Source organism: Heptranchias perlo, chromosome 2, assembly GCF_035084215.1.
Source record: "Heptranchias perlo isolate sHepPer1 chromosome 2, sHepPer1.hap1, whole genome shotgun sequence".
Lineage (NCBI taxonomy): Eukaryota > Metazoa > Chordata > Chondrichthyes > Hexanchiformes > Hexanchidae > Heptranchias > Heptranchias perlo.
This window is the reverse complement of record NC_090326.1, coordinates 86,121,005-86,143,503: the sequence shown is the minus strand read 5'-3', so window position 1 is coordinate 86,143,503 and position 22,499 is coordinate 86,121,005. Positions and strand designations below refer to the sequence as shown.

Genomic DNA, 22,499 nt, shown 5'->3' with positions numbered 1-22,499 from the left:
AAGGTGCTTTTCGGTTCTAAAATTGCAGCTGTCAGCACACACACTATTCTTCTGCCATCAGCTGTACCAGGAAATATAATATCGTCAACTGACCTTGTTCCAATGACAGTTGCAATTCACTGCTGGGTTTTTATGGGTTTTATGAACTGCCACCAGATTTGCCAGCTCTACTTCTACTCAGTGTCTTGTGAAGAACTGGGCTGGATGGGGGCACAAAGAAGGGACAGCAGTATTAGGAAGTCCAAAATTGGAGCTGCAAAGTAAAGATCACCAAAGTAGGCCAAAAGTGATCTTGGAAGAAGACCCAAAGCACTGGAAAACTCTACAGTTAGCAGGTTCAGTAGGGGCCAATGGAGGTCACCTTATGGTGTGCATATAACCATGTGTATAAACCAAGGGCAATTTATTATCTTTTATAAATCACACATTGGAACTTTATATTGCTAATATACACAAGGTATACAATATTTGTGACTTACACATAGGTGTTTGTGCACCATTTACCCTCACTGTCAATTTATTTGATATACTTTCAGAGCATTACCGTCATTAAGCCTATTACATCCCGCTTGTTACATGATAAACTGTTTTCAAAGTACTGAAAACTGGCTCCAAGTAGGATCCCTCATGAAGAAGGGGAGGGAAAATACGCTGCTTAAAACTCAACACCAGAAATGGCTGCTGAAATTGAAAAAGTCAGTTTGGGACTCTGCACAACAGCATTCAATGATAGACCTCACACCCTCATAACCTTCCTCAGTAATGATGAGTGAGAAACAACACTGCCAGCAACACTGCCACAACGATTGGACTATGTTCTGATGAGGTGAAGCAGAAGATTAGGATCATTTGTTTACTTATCTATATTTTAGAATCTCCTTTTGTGAATTGCCTGAAATCAAGTTAAATGTCTCAATTCACTAACTGTAGTTTCTTTTGGACATACTATTTTCAAACTGATATTTTTTTTCATCGCATAAATTGCTGTTAAGCCAAATGCATGTCAGAGATTCCACTTCTAAGAACCTGCAAAAGTGTCCTTATGGTCCCACATGCAGGTAACATGTGCAGGTAAGGAGATCATTTATGGTGCTTGTTGCCCTAAGCTGTCCAAATCCTGTAAAAAAATGGGTTAGGTGCTTAGTCAATTCTGGCAGCAAAGTACACAGCACTTCAGCATTGTTCCACCATTAAAATCTAAATGATCTAGAAAGAAAATCAATATTTCTAGTCAGCCTTCTGGCTACTGTTTAGCCAGCAGGTATGGATTTTCTTTGGCTTGCTTAGCTCCTCTGGGAGTATTATAACCCTAAGGGGGTAATAATGAGTTAGCAGCCTAGTTCAGCTCACTGCTGAACATTTGAGTGGTTGATATTGTACATTGTCAGCGCTTTGTGTTACAGATTAGACTTGTCATCAGTCTGTTGTTATAGGGTGGCAACATTTTACTTAACCTTTGGGCACCACACAGGATTTAAAAGAGTCTGAGTTGTACATCTTATTTACTAAGGAAAGATTAAGTCAAACTAAAATAGTTCAGGTGGAAGCAAGTATCACAGTATTGATATCTTATGGATTTCTGAGTGAACTGAGTTTGAAAAAGAAAAAAAATGTCTAAACAGAATTTGTGACTTTGCATTTGTCTGTTGGTAAATCAATGGCAGCTTAATTGCTGAGTGTGGTTACCATAACACCAAAGGGTGAATAATGTCAGTGCTTTCACTAAATTCAGGCTTCAAAAATACATTTATTGCTCCTTAAAGGGAAAGATAATGCTGCTGGAGTTGGTACCCATTAACACTAATGGATGCTTGTTGTCCTGTTGAGGAAGGTAAGGAGGTCAACTGTTACCCAAGGGACAGCATTGAATCGGGTCTCTCTACTATAGTGGTGGGGTGCAAGTCAATCACAATCTTTCAAACTTGACCCGAGCTTGATCCAATCTAGCACTGTGAACTAGGTGTGTAATGGTTTGGTTTTGCAGTTTCAAGTCTTTATTGCCACAGGACTAGACATTTCTTCAGCTCCCATTCTCAAAGGACTTGCTGAGGACGCTAAATCAGGGACAGAGACATTAAATCAAGTTGTGAACAGAGATGAAGACTTCAGGAAGTGGAAGTATGCTGGAATGGAATTTCAAAGGTGAAAATGTCAGTGGGCTTCCCTGATTATTTTGTGGGTAAATGTAACACCTAATGTGATACCGTCCCACACAGATCAAGGAAGTCTCAACTGAAGCACTAATCTGTCAAATTCGCTGATCTTAGCCAGGGCTCCTACTCTTCATCACTATCCAATGGTGCCTCTTGGTGCATCTGTTTGGATAGAATCAGGCTTGTCTGTGACTCCCTCTCCCTAACACCTCCATGGTTGGGCAGTCTGCTAAACTCACAGTCTATGAGCAGACATGAGGACAAGCTACAGTGATGAGTTTACAGGCCATAATTTGCTGTAGGAATAAATCTAATGGTGTCTTGCCATTCGCTAGACTGCCCTTGCACGTCTAAGTTTTTTAATTTTTTTGGGTGGCAAGTTGCTGAAAGTGTGAGCTGATAATATCGCAGTGAGGGAAACAGAGCATCTGGGACCTGAGTGAATAGGGCACGCGACAGAGTATCTCCTTAACCAATCAGATTGAAGGAGCCTGAAACTAACAGTGCAAGGACTGAGAAGGAAGTGTAAATTAGAGTGGGTGAATTCAATGTCAAATCAGGGACAGAAAGAGAAAGAGAGGGAAAGAAAGGCTGGATTAAGAGAGATAAAAAATAAAGAGACAGAAAGGAAATGTAAAAAAAATTTAAAATATAAAATTTTACATTTTTAAATCTCCAACAATAATTAAAACCTGAAGGAATCAGAATCCACACTTGTAATAGTTAATTTTCAGTGCCAGAGAGATTGATTGGCAGTAATGAACACTTATCATGTCGTTAAAAGGGTATTTAGACTTGAAATGACCTGACTTGACTTTCTGTGGCGAGTTTAGTTCGTATCTACCGCGCAAATAAAGCAGCTTCACGCTATTCAAAGCATTGCAATGGTGAGGCAGACATTTTCGCAAAGCTAACGGCGGAGTAGCGCAACACGGACAGCAACTTTTGGATATCCACATTTATCCGCGCATCTGCTCCTCACCTGACGTTGCTGTATCATTTGCGCATAAATAACGGTGAGCGCCATTAGCCTCACTGTTACTTTGACAGCAAGATATAGCCAACATATTCTAACTTGAGTAGCTTGGGGCAGCTGATCATTATGCTGTATAAGTTGCTTTTCTGTTCCACGGGACCCTGGACAGCAGATTTATGCACTGCATAAGTTTCTTATCCATTTCCTGGGTCCTTGGACACCTAGTCATTGCACCAAATAAGTTATCCTCCACTCCCAGCTCGCTGAACAGATGATTAAAGTGCAGTCAGTAATTTAACAAGATTGAAAACATAAATCAGAACGACAGAAAATTTATGCTTCTTAGCATTGAGGTCCCCTCAAGTCAGGGCTCCCTATGATGACAGGATTTTAAGGTACTTTGAGCTGGCCCTGTAAAAGAATGTATTCACAATTTTGCTAAGCGGCAAAAATATTCAGCACTTGAAAGGTTAAAACATCAGTCACTGACTGATCTCCATCAAATCTCATGGCAATTAAAAAACAAAGAATAAAAAAAGAAGTATTCCATTCTCACTACCTATTGAAACAGTCTTAATTGGTTTCCACAGAATACTAGAATCATGCTCTTTTCACCTTTGACATTTCAGCCCCAGATGGACTAAATCATCAGATGCAAGCCAAACCTTACAAATTACCAAACTCTAGGTCTATAAGAGACCGTTCTTCACAAAATCTCATAAATTATCTATCCTCCTCTTTCTGTGGCCAGTCACAAGTTATTAAGTCAAAACCTGAAAAAGTGTGACCTTCACATGTTTCAGAACTCTTTCTTACAGTTCTGTCACATAACACACCAGGGATCTCTAGAATAACGTTGTGCTATTATGAGCACATGAAGACATTAGAGGAAGATTTCCTCTGTTCAATGTTTGTAGCAAAATCATAAACATATTGGTAGGAATGATAATGGAATTCCTACTCAAAAACAGAAAAACATCTAGAAACCGAAAATACAATAAAGAATAGTCAGCATGGATTTCAAAAGGGAAGGTCATGCTTGACCAACCTTATTGAATTCTTTGAAGAAGTAACAGAAAGGGTAGACAAGAGTAATGTAGTAGATGTAATATATTTGGATTTTCAAAAGGCCTTCGATAAGGTACCGCATAGTAGACTCATGACTAAGGTCAGAGCAGGTGGAGTCAGGGGACAAGTAGTAGCAAGCCAGCTACAAAACAGAAAACAGAAAGGCAAAAAACTCAGACTGGCAAAAGGTGGGAAGTGATGTTCCACAAGGATCGGTGCTGGGATCACTGTTGTTCACCATTTACATAAACAATTTGGACCCGGGAATCGGAAGTACAATTTCAAAATTTGCGGATGACACCAAATTGGGGAGTATAGTTAGTACCGAGGAGGACTGCGACAAAATAAAGAAAGACATTAATAAACTTGCAGAATGAGCGTGTAATTGGCAAATAAATTTCAACATAGATAAATGTGAGGTAATACATTTTGGTAGGCAGAATAATGAGGCCACATACTCCTTGGAAAATGAGAGTCCAAAAGGGATAGAGGAGCAGAGGGATCTGGGGGATCAGATACACAAATCACTAAAAGCAGCAAGCAAGTTAATAAGTTCATAAAAAAAGCAAACCAAGCACTGGGGTTCATTTCTAAAGGGATAGAATTGAAAAGCAGAGAAGTTATGTTAAACTTGTATAGAACTTTGGTTAGTCCACACATGGAGCACTGTAAAAAGGATATAGAGGCACTGGAGAAGGTACAAAAAAGATTTACTAGCATGATACCAGAACTGAGAAAGAATACCGATCAGGAAAGATTGAACTTGCAGGGGCTCTTTTCTCTAGAAAAGAGAAGACTGAGGGGTGACCTGACAAAGGCCTTTAAGGTTATGAAAGGGTTTGATAGGGTGGGCATAAAGAGGATGTTTCCACTTGTGGGCAGACCAGAACTATTGGCCATGAATATAAGATAGTTACTAATAAATCCAACAAGGAATTCAGCAGAAACTTCTTTACCCAGAGAGTGGTTAGAATGTGGAACTTGCTACTACAATGGGTAGTTGAGGAGAATAGCATGGATGCATTTAAGGGGAAGCGAGATAAACACAAAGGAGAAAGCAATAGAAAGATATGCTGATAGGGTTAGATGAGGTAGCGAGGGAGGAGGCTCATGTGGAGCATAAACACCGGCATGGACCAGTTGGACTGAATGGCCTGTTTCTGTGCTGTACATTCTATGTAATATTCTTTGTACTTACATTTCCAATTTTGCTACAAAAATGCACAGAGAAAACTACTGCCCCCTCCACCCCACCCCTGACCCAGATTTGTTGAGATCTTCCAGGTTCAATTCTGTTTCAGTACAATGGCAAGATTCAGCTGAAACCACCACACATCATGGTTTTTTAATCACAAGTCTGTGCTATTTTTGCTTTGAGCAAACACCAATCAAATCACATTTTTTATAATTAATTCTGGCAAGGCTGGATTTATTGCCTATCTTTAGTTGCCCTGAGAAAGGTGATGGTGGGCCTTCCACTTTGTAGCAGTTTGGTACAACTGAGTTGCTTATTAGGTCACTTAAAACTCAACCACATTGGAGTGGGACTGGAGTCACATATAGGTCAGGCTGGGTAAGGATGGCACATTCCTTTCCCCAAAGGACATTAATCAGCCAGTTGGGTTTTTACAACAATCTGACAGCTTCATGGTCACTTCTACTGATACCAACTTTTCATTACTAGATTTTTAAAACTGAATTCAAACTGACGTGGTGGGATTTGAACTCACATTATCTGGATTATGAGTCCAGACCTCTGAATTACTAGTCCAGTAACATAGCCATTACAGCACCGTACCCTCATACTTCAGAGAATATGTAACAATGGACTAAGTCCTGCTTTTCATCAGTGCCAATTATGCATCCCCAGCAACTCAACTGTTAATGCATTGATGACAATAAGAATTTGTCTATCCAAAGGTACCAGTTTACTTTACACAACTGCAATCTTTATTACATTCCATGTTTTGTTCTTACTGGGCTTTGTTGTCATGCATTATCTTTTGCAACATATAAGGGGGAATTCTCCTCTGCAGTCCTGCCCAAAATCAGGAGGGATTATGGCGGAGAATGTCAGACAATTCAAGTGGTGGGCCCTACCACCACTTCACTGCTCCAACCAGGATTTCCCTCCCTCTGCCCCTGACACCATGGCCACTGGCTGCTCCTTCCCTGCCAACACATGCATATAGCAGTGGAGGAGTCCCTGGTCCCCAGTGGATTATCCTTTCTTTCTACTCCAGGTACTGCTGCTTCCCGGGGCCATCATGTGGAAGGTGGCAGTAGGCCCCTTTACTGCCCAAATTCCCAAAAGAAGGAACAGGGCCTTGTAGCAGCCTCCTCTCCCTCCAGTCAGCCCCAGAGACTTACCTGCTGAGGGCTGATCTCGGCCGAGGCCTTCACTGGGAGCTTTCTTTACCATCTTCGAGGTGTTTCTGCTCCGTTAAGGTCCCTCACCGCCTCTTCTGGTGCTGCAATGGCGTCCCCGCTGCAGCAGCGTGAGGATTCTCAGCCTTTGCACTGGCAGGCCCTCTTGTGATGGCGGGAAGCCTGCTGGGAGCACACCGTACATATGCAATGAGCTTCAACCCAGGAAAATGGGTCAGAGCAGGGGTGGATAGGGAGGATTGGGCAGAAGTTGCTGGAACTCCGCTGCAAAGTGGAAAACCGCCCCCCCACCCCCCCCCCCCATAATTAATTTGTTTCAGGGTGCAAAATACATCTGATTAAACATGCTTCCTGCTCAGAAACTATTTGAAAGTATTTCAGTGTTCAAGTGGTTAAAGAGTGACAGAGGATAGTAAAGCTTTGATCTATTGTTAGCTTGACTCAGGGGTAGCACTCTTGCCTCTGAGCCAATAGATTGTAGGTTCAAGCTGTACTTAAATACATAAACACTGTCATGTCAATGCAGTGCTGAGGAAGCGTTAAATTGATGGAGGTTATTTACATAAATGTAGCCATAATTTTGATAGAAGAGATTTGGTATCAGAGTACTACTAAAAGTTATAATCATGCTCACTTTGCTATTGCATGAGTGTCGAAGATCAGCTATGATCTTATTGAATGGCGCAGCAGGCTCGAGGGGCCATATAGCCTACTCCTGCTCCTGGTTCTTATGTTTTTATGTCAGCTAAATTCAGTTGTTAGCGTTCTCGTCTCAGCATCAGAATGTTGTGAGTTTAAACCGGAATGCAGAACCTGAGCACGTAAATTAGAATGACACAGATGAGATCTTAAACTAAGCCTCAGCTACCTGTTGAAGTGGACGTAAAAAAATCCTGTGGGACTGTTTTGAAGAAGAGCTCGGAGTTCTTCTGGTGTCATAAGAACATAAGAACATAAGAAATTGGAGCAGGAGTAGGCCAATCGGCCCCTCAAGCCTGCTCCGCCATTCAATAAGATCATGGCTGATCTGATCCCAACCACAAATCTAAAGAACACAAGAAGTAGGAGCAGGACCCGGCCACACAGCCCCTGGGCCCTCTGCGCCACCCACAGGGCATTGACCGATCCGAACTCAGCTTCATGTCCAATTTCCTGCCCGCTCCCCATAACCCCTAATTCCCTTTACTTCTAGGAAACTGTCTATTTCTGTTTTAAATTTATTTAATGATGTAGCTTCCACAGCTTCCTGGGGCAGCAAATTCCACAGACCTACCACCCTCTGAGTGAAGAAGTTTCTCCTCATCTCAGTTTTGAAAGAGCAGCCCCTTATTCTAAGATTATGCCCCCTAGTTCTAGTTTCACCCATCTTTGGGAACATCCTTACTGCATCCACCCGATCAAGCCCCTTCACAATCTTATATGTTTCAATAAGATCGCCTCTCATTCTTCTGAACTCCAATGAGTAGAGTCCCAATCTACTCAACCTCTCCTCATATGTCCGCCCCCTCATCCCCGGGATTAACCGAGTGAACCTTCTTTGTACTGCCTCGAGAGCAAGTATGTCTTTTCTTAAGTATGGAGACCAAAACTGTATGCAGTATTCCAGGTGCGGTCTCACCAATACCTTATATAACTGCAGCAATACCTCCCTGTTTTTATATTCTATCCCCCTAGCAATAAAAGCCAACATTCCGTTGGCCTTCTTGATCACCTGCTGCACCTGCATACCAACTTTTTGATTTTCTTGCACTAGGACCCCCAGATCCCTTTGTACTGCAGTACTTTCCAGTCTCTCGCCATTAAGAAAATAACTTGCTCTCTGATTTTTCCTGCCAAAGTGCATAACCTCACATTTTCCAATATTATATTGCATCTGCCAAATCTCCGCCCACTCACCCAGCCTGTCTATATCCCCTTGCAGGTTTTTTATGTCCTCCTCACTCTCTTCTTTCCCTCCCATCTTTGTATCATCTGCAAATTTTGATATGTTGCACTTGGTCCCCTCCTCCAAATCGTTAATATAGATTGTAAAGAGTTGGGGACCCAGCACCGACCCCTGTGGAACACCACTGGTTAACATTCAATCCTTACCCAATACCACCAAAACATATCAACTAGTCATTCATCTTATTGTTGTTTTGTGATCTTGCTGTGCTCAAATTGGCTGCTGCATTTCCCTACAAAGCAAGAATGACTGCTCCTCAGAAGTAATGAAATGGCTGCGAATTATACTGGGACATCCTGAGGACATGAAAAGTGCTATATAAATGCAAGTTCTCTCTTTGCTTCCTTTGTCAGTTTTCTAGAAGTTATTTTATTTCAGGTCAAGGAAAAAGGAATGCAACTGGATTAAATAAATAACATTCAGATCCAATAGGGCTTCCATGGCAGTTGCTCCAGCTACATATTAAAGATTGACAAGAAACATCTTTGTTATAAAATGTACACCTGGTTTCAACCTATAGCAATAGTTCAATGTACCAGCCCAATTTTCTGATAACAACAGTGCCCGGGCGATCCAGCATGCTCTGTCGCAAATCCAGGAAAATCTCCCCGTGTGTGCTTTTATAACGGGCCTTTTTAATCTAGTTAGGGGCAGGGGACCGTTCACAGAAAGGGGGAACCTGGTGAAGCAACGGCCCACGTTCTTTTGCTCATCTCGGCCCGACCTAAAGAATTAAAAACTTACCTTTTTGGCTCCCCTTTGGCTGGGCCGCCAGTTGTGTCCCAAAATGGCAATTGAGTCATTGGATCCAAATTTGCACATGAAGGGTACCAGGCGGCCGCTCTGGTTGCCCAGCGGTAGGCCCTTTCGAAGATGGCATGGCACCACCAGCAAAATTCCACATGGGCCTGGGATGGGCAGAACTTCTGTGCACCCCAAATATGGCGTATGACTAGGGAAAGGCAGAGGCAAGGGAACATCATATAGCCTGTTGGCATTCACTGTCAATGATCAACATGAATAATGGCAACTTGGGTGAAGTACTAGAAGTCTATGTTAGAATTCCCCAGTCTTTGTCAGCAGCTTCGGGAAAGGAGGGGAAAAGTGAAGATGGGAAACTTAGAACTGTTACCATAGAATGGTACTGGGAGAAAGGGATCATATAGTTCACTCACTTCAGTGGTATCCATTTACCTCGGTGGATAATTAATCCTTATCAATCAGAAAAAGTGACCAATAACATGCTTAAAATATCTAATGATTGAATTGGTCACTTGAATGCAATCTTTGATTAAAGGCAGTTTTCAAGCAACCAGATTCCAATTTTAACCGATGAGGCACATTTCCAGAATGGATGGTGAGACTACTGAAGCACTGGAGAAAAGGTAAAAACCTTATTTAAACATGTAAAAATAAGAAAAAAGTTTTAAGATAATATTTTTTAAAAAGTTAATGTAGAAGAGAGACACAAGCTCTGATTTTAACACAGGACGGGAATCGGGGGGCCAAAGTGGGAAGTGATCTGCATGGCCTCCTGCAGCATGAGGATCGGGAGATTTTAACTCTCGGGCCTCATCTGAATGGCCCGACACTGACTCCTACCCAAAGCCGGCGGGGATGACGACAATGCTGATGGGCAGGAGCGTAAATTCCTGGGGGTCAAGCTGCCACCACAGATCCATGGAAATGGTGCCCAGTAAGGTAACTGAGGAAGTGTGAGGGAATCGGTGAAGTTCACGATCAGGGGAGGGGTGGGGGGTAAGTTAAGTTGGTGGGGAGGGCAGAAACACATTGGGAATGCAGAGTGAACCCCCTCACCATTTTAACCCTTCCATCCACATTGTTCTCACTGGGTGAGGGAGGTTAAAACACCCTCTGCAGAGTGATGAGTTAGAAGGATCTGGGGGAAGGGAAAACAGAGAGAACAGAAGTGTTTAATACATTTTATTTTTCACTTTTTTAAATGGTCATTATGGTTGTATGAGGTTGTTATAGTGATAAAGCTACTCATGACATTTCAGTAGCTTTACCAATGTAATAAAAAAAATGTTTCATATCATAGCACATAAGCTGAACATTTCAAAAAAACTTAATCCAAAGAGCCTGGAATTCCCCAGAGCTGTTGATAGTCCAGGGTTATCCATGACCCTGATAATGAACAGCTAATGGAACAATTGCAAGGAGCACAAATTCATTAAATCTACCCCAATATATTAAATTATTGCAATTCTTACTGATGTAATTGGTACACTTTTAAAGTAATATATTTGTCACATTTTCTACTTTCTACATAGCCCCAAATAAAATACAAATACAGGACATCCTATTAATTCAAACAGTTTCTTACCCATCTGGTTGGAAATTCAAATTTAAGACAACCAGATTTAAATTACTGTACCTTTTTTTTTTAGGTGACTAGCATGTTATAGGAATAACTGACTTTGTTTAGCTTATATAAACCTGGACTGCTAAATGTTTTCCAGACTTAGAACAGTGATGTTTTCTTTGACGGTTGTAGAGAAGTGGATTCAAGAAGAATCTTCCTCATTCTTCAAATGATGCTGTCCTCCACATAGCAGTGAGCAGCCCAAGTCATCAATGGGGGGAGATTATAGGGACTGTCCTTTTAAAACATTGTTACATAAAATCATTACAGCACAGAAGGAGGTCATTCGGCCTATCGAGCCTGTGCCGGCTCTTTGTAAGAACAATCCAGTTGGTCCTATTCCCCCGCTCATTCCCCTTAGCCCTGCAAATTTTCTCCCTTCAAATATCTATCCAATTCCTTTTTGAAAGCCATGATTGAATCTGCATTGATTACCCTTTCAGGCAATGCATTCCACAGCATAACTACTCGCTGCGTAAAAAAGTTTTTCCTCACGTCGCCTTTGGTCCTTTTGCTGCAGAATACCCAGCCTCTGACCTGCTCTTGTAGCCACAGTATTTATATGGCTGGTCCAGTTAAGTTTCTGGTCCATGGTGATCCCCAGGATGTTGATGGTGGGGGATTCGGCAATGGTAATGCCGTTGACTGTCAAGGGGAGGTGGTTAGACTCTCTCTTGTTGGAGATGGTCATTGCCTGGCACTTGTCTGGAGTGAATGTTATTTGCCACTTATGAGCCCAAGCCTGGATGTTGTCCACTACCATCTTCCTTTGTGCTATGTATGACTCCAGCCACTGGAGAGTTTTCCCCCTGATTCCCATTGATTTCAGTTTTACTAGGGCTTCTTGGTGCCACACTCAGTCAAATGCTGCCTTAATGTCTAGGGCAGTCACTCTCTCCAGTCCTCTAGCACCACTCCTGTATCTAAAGAGGATTGGAAGATTATGGCCAGCACCTCTGCAATTTCCACCCTTACTTCCCTCAGCAACCTAGGATTCATTCCATCTGGACCAGGTAACTTATCTACTTAAAGTACAGCTAGCCTTTCTAGTACCTCCTCTTTATCAATTTTCACCCCATCCAGTATCTCAACTATTTCCTCTTTTACTGTGACTTTGGCAGTATCTTCTTTCTTGGTAAAGACAGATGCAAAGTACTTATTTAGTACCTCAGCCATGCCCTTTGCCTCCATGCATAGATTTTCTTTTTGGTCCCTAATCAGCACCACCCCTCCTCTTACTGCCCATTTACTGTTTACATGCCTGTAGAAGATTTTTGGATTCCCTTTTATGTTGGCTGCCAGTCTATTCTTATACTCTCTCTTTGCCCCTCTTATTTCCTTTTTCACTTCTCCTCTGTACTTCCTATATTCAGCCTGGTTCTCACTTGTATTATCAACCCGACATCTGTCATACGCCCTTTTTTCTGCTTCACCTTACTCTCTGTCTCTTTCGTCATCCATTTTGTTACATCACGATACATAACTAAGCCCTTCTTTTCCAATGCCTGATTTATTTTCCCTCAGTTCTTTAATGCAAGGAGTTAGTCGACTTAATTATAACAAACAACAACCTTTCAAAAGTTTGACATACTTTGCAGTGAATAGTCACAAATCATGGAAACTTCATTCCCACAACCAGCTACATTAGGGCGAATTAGGAAGATAGGGCTTTAAACTAAAAAGAGGGGGAGGGGTCAGGTGAGGGGACATTTAGAAATCTAATGAGAAAAGTCAAGGCAACAGAGCAGTGTAGTGATTTGGGCAAAGAGAAGCAGTGTGGCAGGAAGGGACAGAGAGTTTACCAATAATAGAGCATCAACAAGTAAGGTCAAAGCAGCAAAAAATTATAAAATGTCAAAATTAAAGACTCTTTATCTGAATGCACGGAGTATTCGTGTTAAGATAGATGAATTAGTTGCAGAAATAGAGATAAATGGGTTTAATCTAATAGCCATTATAGAGTCAATTTTAGGATGGCCGAGTGGGTGCGTTCGTGGTGGGGGGGTTCCTAAAATTGGGGAATCCCGGAGCCCGGCTCCAACCTGCCCACTTCTGGGTTCCCCAATGCGTGAATCGGTGCGCGTGCAGCCCCCGCATGCGGGACTCCCCCCGGCAATTAAAGCCGGCAGGATGACAGTTTGGATAGTTAGGGAGGTACTTGAGGTCGTTGACAGACCTCATTGGGAAGAGATTTTAGCAGGGATGTGATTTTGGACTCTCCTCAGCATGTTTCCATGCTGTGGGAAACACTCCCTGTTGTTGCAGACATGTTTCAGTCAGCAGCCATTGGGAGATGCAGAGGATTCCTTGACAGTTGGGGGGAATACCTCATTCATTGCAGCAGGGCACTCTGTCACCTCAGACAAAGTTTTGCCTGCCGCACCGTCGTCTCCACACTCCAAATTATTACATCATACTCTAAACTCTGCTGTCCAAACACATTTACCTACATTGTGGACCCCCTCACACCGTCAGGATGTGGGGGGAGGTCCATTGCTGTATTCATCACTCCATTGGAGGACGAGCAACATCACCAGCCTCGCCAGGCACGCCGTCCACCTCCGCCACGTGGAGCTACACAACACAGTGCTGCGCAACAGGCACCTGCACAAAGTAGTCGTGCAACTACACATACACCCACTGTAGGGTGACCCAATGGGTGGCATCAAGGGTGTTCATGGAGAACCTCATGAAAGGGCCTTATTGCACAAGCCAGTCAAGAATGGCCAAGACGTGGCAGTAATGGTGACAATATAATATGTAATGTGAGTTGATCAGAAATCAAATATAATTAAAAACCATGACAAACCCTCAAACACCCTTGTGCATCCCCTTCATGCTCACGACACGTTTGCCTTACACTTCCTACTACACATACGTGATGCATGCCCTGTGGCTGCAGCACAGGTAGTGGCAGGTTGAGTGAGGCTGACCGTGGAAGAGATGCATGAGAGGGTGAGTATGAGACAAAGCCATGAGATTATATGAGGATTGGGTCGAGTGGTAGTGGTGGGATGAGTACTGGGGAGGTGAGGAAGTGCAGGTAAGATAAGGATGAGGGTTCAGTGGGTGTTAGGAATGATGTGATAGAGTAGTATTGGCAGTGCAGAAGGAGCAGTGAGGTGGGGGTGGTGATGTGGCAGACGAAGTGTAGGGGAATGAGTAAGTGTACTCACTTCGGCTGACCTGATTAGGTCATTGAAGCGCCTCCTGTACTGTATGCAGGTGCGTGATATGTTGGTTGTGCTGGTGACCTCCTCTGCCACCTCGAGCCATGCCTTCATGGTGGCGGAGGCAGGCCCACTTCCTCCCGTCCCCCGGGTAGAAGATCTCCCTCCTCCTCCTCCTTCTCCTCCTCACCCCATCCACTAAGACCTGGATTGAGGCATCATTAAACCTGGGAGCAGCCTTCTCCCTGGGCTGCTCCATGCTGTAATTTTGTCTATTTTCTGCAGCATCAGTCAGTGGAGGACTGCCCCTTTAAAAAGGGCTCCTCCAGCTGACAGCCTATGATGCGGGTGTGCAGTCCACCCGCGGCGCAGCTTTCCAGCGCGAAACCCGGAAGCCAAGATAAGTGGCTTCAATTTACTTACGATCGCGTGCCAAACCCACCGATTTCACGGGGCGCGTTAGCCACGTGCCCAGTCGACCCCCTGCTGCCAACCCGCCTCCCTCCTAATATCAGGCCCATGGTTGCAAAGGGACCAAGATTGGGAACCAATATTCCAGGGTAAATGACATTTAGAAAACTCAGGCAGAATATAAAAGGAGAGGGTGTAGCCCTAATAATAAATGATGACATAAGGACAGTGGTGAGAAAGGATCTTGGCTCGGAAGATCAGGAACTAGAATCAGTATGAGTAGAAATAAGAAATAACAAGGGGCAGAAAACATTGGTGGGAGTAATTTTTAGGCCCCCTAATAGTAGCTATACTGTTGGACAGAGCATTAATCATGAAATAATAGGAGCTTGTAACAAAGGTAATGCAGTAATCATGGGGACTTTAATCTTCATATAGACTGAACAAATCAAACTGACAAAGATAGTTTGGAGGACAAGTTCATGGAATGCATTTGAGATGGTTTCCTAGAGCAATATGACATGGAACCAAACAGAGAACAGGCTATTTTCGATCTTGTATTGTGTAATGAGACAGGGTTAATTAGTAATCTCACAGTAAAGCATCCTCTGGGGAAGAGTGATCATAATATGATAGATTTTCACTTTGAGTTTGAGAGTGACATACTTAAGTCCAAAACTAGAGTCTTAAAACTCAAATAAAGCCAACTGTATAGGTACGAGGGGTGAGTTGGCGAAGGTAGATTAGGAAATTAGATTAAACGGTATGACAGTTGAAAAGCAATGGCAAACATTTGAAGAAATATTTCAATATTCTAAACAAATATACAGTCCATTGAGAAATAAAAACTCCACGGGAGAAGTGATTCACCCGTGGCTAACTAAAGAAGTTAAGGATAGTGTTAGATTAAAAGAAGAGGCCTCTAGTGTTGCCAAGAAGAATAGTAAACCTGAGGATTGGGAGTGTTTCAGAAACCAGCAAAGGACAATCAAAAAACTGATAAAAAGGGAGAAAGTAAACTAGCAAGAAATATAAAAACTTCTACAAGTATGTAAAAAGGAAGAGAGTTGCAAAAGTAAATGTTGGTCCCCTAGAGGCTGAGACAGGAGAAATTATAATGGGGAATCAGGAAATGGCAGATGCGTTAAACAAATATTTTGTATCTGTCTTCACAGTAGAAGACACAAAAAAAATAACAGAAATAGTGGGGAACCAAGGGGCTAATGAGAGTGAGGAACTTAAAGTAATTATTATCAGTAGAGAAAAAGTACTGGAGAAACCAAAGGGATAGAAAGCCGATAAATCCCCTGGACTTGATGGCCTACATCCGAAGGTTCTAAAAGAGGTGGCTGCAGAGATAGTGGATGCATTGGTTGTGATCTTCCAAAATTCCCTAGATTCTAGAACGGTCCCAGCGGATTGGAAGGTAGCAAATGTAACCCCACAATTCAAGAAGGGAGGGAGAGAGAAAACAGGGAACTACAGGCTAATTAGCCTGACAGCAGTCATCGGGAAAATGCTGGAATCCATAATTAAGGATGTGGTAACAGGGCACTTAGAAAATCATAATATGATTAGGCAGAGTCAGAATGGTTTTAAGGAAGGGAAATCGTGTTTGACAAATTTATTAGCGTTTTTTGAGGATGTAACTTGCAGCGTAGATAAAGAGGAACTAGTGGATGTAATATAGTTGGATTTTCAAAAGGTATTCAATAAGGTGCCACATAACACAAGATAAGGACTCATGGGGTTGGGGGTAACATATTAACATGGACAGAGAACAGAGAGTAGGAATAAATGGGTCATTTTCAGGTTGGCAGGCTGTAACTAGTGGGGTACCGCAAGGATCGGTGCTTGGGCCTATATTGGGCCTAAATCTATATTAATGACTTAGATGAAGGGAATGAGTGTAATGGATCCAAGTTTGCTGACAATACAAAGCTAGGTGGGAAAGCAAGCTGTGAGGAGGACACACAGAGTCTGCAAAGGGATATAGACAGATTAACTGAGTGGGCATGAAGGTGGCAGATGGAGTATACAGTGGGGAAAAGTGAGGTTATTCATTTTGCTGGGAAGAATAGAAAAACAGAATATTTTTTAAATGGTGAGAAAATATTAAATGTTGGTGTTCAGAGGGATTTGGGTGTCCTTGTACATGAAACACAGAAAGTTCGTATGCAGGTACAGCAAGCAATTAGGAAGGCAAATGGCATGTTCGTCTTTATTGCAAGGGGCTTGGAGTACAAAATTAAGGAAGTCTTACAACAATTGTACAGGGCTTTGGTGAGACGTCACCTGGAGTACTGAGTACAATTTTGATCTCCTTGTCTAAGGAAGGATATACTTGCCTTAGAGGGAATGCAACGAAGGTTCACTAGATTAATTTCTGGGATGAGAGGGTTGTCTTCTGAGGAGAGGTTGAGTAGAATGGGCCTGCACTCTCTGGAGTTTAGAAGAATGAGAGGTGGTCTCACTGAAACATATAAGATCCAGAGGAGGCTTGACAGGGTAGAGGCTGAGAGGTTGTTTCCATTGGCTGGAGAGTCTAGAACTAGACGGCATACGTCGCAGGATAAGGGGTTGACCATTTAAGACTGAGATGAGGCATTTTTTCACTCAGAGGGTTTGAATCTTTGGAATTCTCTACCCCAAGGGCCTGTGGACGCTGAGTCATCGAATATATTCAAGGCTGAGAGAGATAGATTTGTGAACTCTAGGGGCATCAAGGGATATGGGGATCAGGCAGGAAAGTGGAGTTGAGGTTGAAGATCAACCATGATCTGAATGAATGGCGGAGCAGGCTCGAGGGGCCGTGTGGCCTACTCCTGCTCCTACTTCTTATGTTCTTATTGAACAGAATAGAACTGATCAGAAATGAGTTTGCTGTGTAGATATTAACATCTAGAATAATGAGGACTGTACCAAGGTGGATGCTCCACCACTATGAATTCATTATAATGTATACATACCGGCGGATTCTCACCAGATAGTATTTGTAAAGGAAGTAGGCAAATCTCCAGGTTGGAATCACAGACCTGATCTTCCAAACTATAAATCACTTTTGCCGTTAAATCTAGACAAAGACATGTGTATGTCTATGAGACTAGTCGCCTTACAAATGCTGCACGAGTGATATTTCTAAAGCAGGTGGACAGAGAAGCCACTGCACAAGGTTGAATGAAATTATTATTTTGCTAGATTTCTCCTGGTTTCATGATAATGTGGAGTGCACTCAAATAGTCATTTAGTTGATCTTAGCTTGCCAATAGGTTTTACCAGTGTGCAAACATCAAAAGAGCCAAATAATTATGACTTGCCGATATCTCTAGGATAAATCAGAACTCTCCTCATATCCAGGAAGGGATTTCTGCATTCTTACAGGAGCAGAGGATACAAAGGAAAGTACAGATAACATAATACCATATTACAAATGAAAAATTCAGAACACTGGTATATTTTTCACATGGTTTCAATCTCTAAATGTCTCAGTGAGAATGCCAGCTATGATAATTCTTATCCACTAGATTACCGATCATGTCCTTCCACAACCCCTACATATTGTTCAATATCCCTCCCTGACTCCGATTGTACTCAACCCAAAGCCAGTTGCTTCTATCAGTAATGGAAGGATGCTGAATGAGTTTGATGCGTAATCCACAGTACAGCTATTATTACGTAAGTGGTTTGAATAGACTAGTAAAAGGGATATTATCCCTTCAACAATAAACTTTAATTCAAAACTTGTGTATTTGCTTTCCTTTAAAGTTAATCAAATCCATAAAAGAGAGGTGATTAATTTCTGTTTGGAAACACGAGGCTTTGAAGGTTTGGTAAAGGGGATCAGTCCATTTTAATACATTCCAACAATTGTTTGATTTTGAATTATGTTTTCCAAGAGGGAAATCTAGATCAAGCTGTAGGAAGTTAGGACAAATTTACAGCAGTTGGCACTAGTTCAACTCACTCCAGCTGAAAAGAAAAATGTGATCTTCCATGTCCCATTTGCCCTGCACTAATTATTGTCATTGGCCCATCAGTGCTTGTTTATGATGGCTCTGGTTGACAGAACACTGAGACACCCTGTCAAGGCCAGCACCTGATGGGGATTTTATTGGCACCAAATCATCTTCCAGTTACTTATGTATATTACAGGCTTCATTGGTTCACGAGCCATATATGGAGCATTGCACAATTACTGCTGTCAGAGAAATTAATTTATTTTTGTTTGATTTCACAAACCAGCTGTTTCATAGCAAATATCTTACAATCAACAGATTCAATGAACTACTGCTTGAACCTTCTGGGCTCTCGTGTATTAAAGTAACTTGAAAAAGTTATATCTGAAAACAAATCAGTGGAGTCGCGCCAAGGTACAATGATCAAATATTAAACATTTCCAAGATATCTGTTACTGAGCAGATTTTTGGGGTGAATTTGCTGTGCATGGTGATATTCTGAACACAACGGGGTCAATGGAAAGGAAAATCAGGTGAGGTGTATAACAGGTTGCTGATGTGATATTATCCAATTTACACTACCGCCAAAAGTTAAAATGACCTCCAACTGTACAAAGTAAATCAAGTTTTAGAATTGATTCCAGTTGGTATACACTTTCTCCTAAAATACAATGACAAATCTTTTGCCTCTTGGTGGTGTCCTGCAATATAGGCCTTTATCTTTCACTTAAGTAGTTCAATAATAATAAATACATTAAATAAAATCGTTTCTGCGTTTACCCTAAGTAAGGCTCGCACACATGTACACACACACATCCACACATACATGTACACACAGCCACAAGATGTTTCATTTACCAATCAGAGAAGCTAATTTGTGGTATATAAACTGCACATCTCCACCTCACCAGATTGCACGGTAGTTATGGATGAGGAAGGTCACTCGGCCTATCACAAATCATTGATCCAGAGTGAACCTGAAGTCCTTCCATTACAGAATCGAATTATTTCTTCACTGATTCTCTCCTCCCCTACTCTATCCAGGTCCATTCCATGCATTGATCAATCTTTGTATGAAGAACATTCGCATATCAGTCCTAGATTTGCCTTTTACTAGTTTGCACCTGTGTCACCGCCACACACTTGCAATTTAGTTCAAGTCATTTATTGGATTTATGTTTTCCAATTTCCTATGTGTTTACTATATTATAGTTCACCTCTCAGATACCACCTTTCAAGATTGAAAAGCCCGAACCTTCCAGTCTTTCTTCATATTTCAAATGCTTTGTGGTTAGCCTCTGCACTGTTTCCAGCATTTAAACGTCTCCCCTGTGTTTTGGTGAAAAGAACTGGACACTGAATTGTGGCATGACTACTTCTCACTACTTAACATCCTGGCGGAGCTGGAGAAGAAATGAAGACCGCAGCAAAGAGCAATTGTAAAGGTAACTTTATGAGCAACCTGTAATAACATCTCAACAAACAAGAAAAGGCAACATAAATGCTAACATCCAATAAAGTTAATTGATGCCAAGTGGGTCATAATAAATAACAACCACTTGACAGAAAATTGAGTCAGAGTGGGCTGAAAGCAACCATGAAGCATAAGCAAATGAGGATGCCGACAAAGCTGTCCAGCAGCAATACATATAACCAGTTTCAGACTTCAATGGCTCATGACCCTTCAACTAAATAACAAGAGGATATCACAAAATATAGAACAATTATGCACAATGAAGCTGCTTTAGTTTCTTGTTCTATGGTGCAAATGACGATTTACCATTGCGTGTAAGATTAAAAAGCAATTAGAAATTAATTATATGATTTAATTATTCTTACAATTAAATGATGAGCAACTATTGTATAAAATTTTTAAACTTGTAAGGTTTGATTTTCCTGACCTTTGTCCCTAGGGAACGCCCACTCACCCTCCAGAATGTCCAGATTTAATCAGGACCTTTTGGCTTCAGATCTCCATCAGCAGCCAGCAGGTCCCATTCTCCAAGGACCAATATGCTATTGGAGGTTGAGAGGTCCTGCCAGAGGGTGGACCTTCGCAAGGGTTCGTGAGAACATGAGCTTATACAGAAAAAGAGAAGGCCATTTGGAAAATTGAGTCCATCCCCGAAGCACATGAGGGTAGAAATTCCAGTTGGTGGGAGACAGAATTGCAGTGCAATCCCGCAGAGAGTGGGGTTCACTGCAACTTTTTTCCAACTGCTGGGTTTTGGGCCCTCATGGTTGGGCTTCATCTGCATAATTTAGGTGAGCTGCAAGCACTTAACAAACGCTGACAGGTAGCTTGCTAATGGAATAGGGGGCCGGGAAATCCAGCAGCTCCTCTATGGAGCCAAATCGGAAGTATTGCCTGAATGGGGTATGTGGCAATCCAGGGCCTAAATTTTAACTCAGAAAAATGGGTGAGTTGGGGGCAGGGGGGGAAAGTAAAATTTTTTAAATCTAAAATCCGCCCCTAACCCACCTCCAACCCGCCCATTTCCGGGTTTAATGGAGGCGGGACGAGGGGCAGGCGACCAACCCGCTCTTTGGAGGGGGGTCAGTCACTCAAGGAGGCTGCGGGCCTCCATTTTTACAGCTTTTTTGTTTTTAACCTCTGGGGGCAGGGATTCCCGGGCCTTCTACTTCATGTCATGTGAGAGGAGGCGAGAAAGCTTGAAACTGCAGGTGAGTGGCTTTATAGCACAGCTTGTGGGCCTGGAGGAGCAGGAGTGCTTCCCCCAGGCCCAACAAGCCTACCTGCAGCGACCACCCCCCACAATCTCTGACCCCCCACGATAACCCCCAACCCTGACCCCGACCTCCGATGACTCCTGACCCCAACAACCCCCCCTCAATGACTCCTGACCCCGAATGACTCCTGACCCTGACCCCCTGCCGGTGGCCTGTGACCCCCAACCCTGATGCCTCCCCCCCCCCCCCACCCCCCCGCCATCTGAGCCTGTCAATCAAGCTGGCCTGTCAGGCAAGAAACCGACAAAAGCATTTGGATGAGCACTTGAAATGCCATAGCATACAAGGCTACGGACCAAATGCTGGAATATGGGATTAGAGTAGACAGGGCTGATGGCCGGCGCGGACACGATGGGCCGAAGGGCCTCTATCCGTGCTGTATAACTCTATGACTCTATGACTCTATAAAAAAAAGACGTCCTTACGTCAAAATTGTAAAGACGTCCAGGAAACCCGTACCTCCTGGTTTTCTGTCTGGAGTTCCCCTTCCCAGTTTTGTGTTAAAATTTCGGCCCTGGTGTGGAGGAGAAGGCACTGGCAGCTGGTGGGAAGATTCAGGGCCAGGAGGGACATTCATGCTCCTTTGTGGTCCCTCAAAAATTGGTGGCAACATTTGATGTGGCCAATTTTGGAGCGGCCTGCGGTGGTCCCTGCTTAACATCACTCTATATCCAGTACTAATGGACGGAGTGTGCTCGGCTGAAAATTGCATCGGGGTCCTACAAATGGCAGAGGACCCTGATTTAAATATTTTGGATTGGTGCACTGGCTGCTCATTTTGACGCCAGCTCGAAAATCAAGACAGACAAGCCTTGGACGATCAGTGGCAGCAGGTTAATTCAAACATTTCCATCTGCTTACCGCCCCATTTCTCAGTGTGAGTGGTGCAGTAGGCAAATGAAAATCGCCCCCTCCTTATCATTAAATAAAAACAGCCCCTCCAAAAACAAAATTAACATAAGAACAGAAGTAAACTAAAGAATGGTAACATTGTTTTTTTTAAAAGGCATTGAAAGTTATGGAAACTAACTGGGCAAAAGTGTATGATAAATACATGTGCATGCTCACAACAGAATAAACAGGATTCAACAAGAGCACTTTAGATAAGAGTACACACATATTATCTTTACACAGTAATATCAGATAGTTATCATTCAGGTTAGTTAAAATACAATGAGATGCTCTAATGGGAAGCTTAATGTACTAGACGCATGAACTTCAGTAGATAAATGGCCTTTCCTCATCCCTAATTCTTATGTTCTTAATAAACTGTAAACAGGCCACTTTTAACGAGG

The 22,499-nt window shown here is 42.6% G+C and overlaps 1 protein-coding gene across 1 annotated transcript in view; it reads right to left on the bottom strand.

The window, feature by feature from the left end:
- dgkb (diacylglycerol kinase, beta) overlaps positions 1-22,499 on the bottom strand; it is a 635,142-nt gene that overhangs the window by 130,428 nt on the left and 482,215 nt on the right. The window lies entirely within an intron of this gene.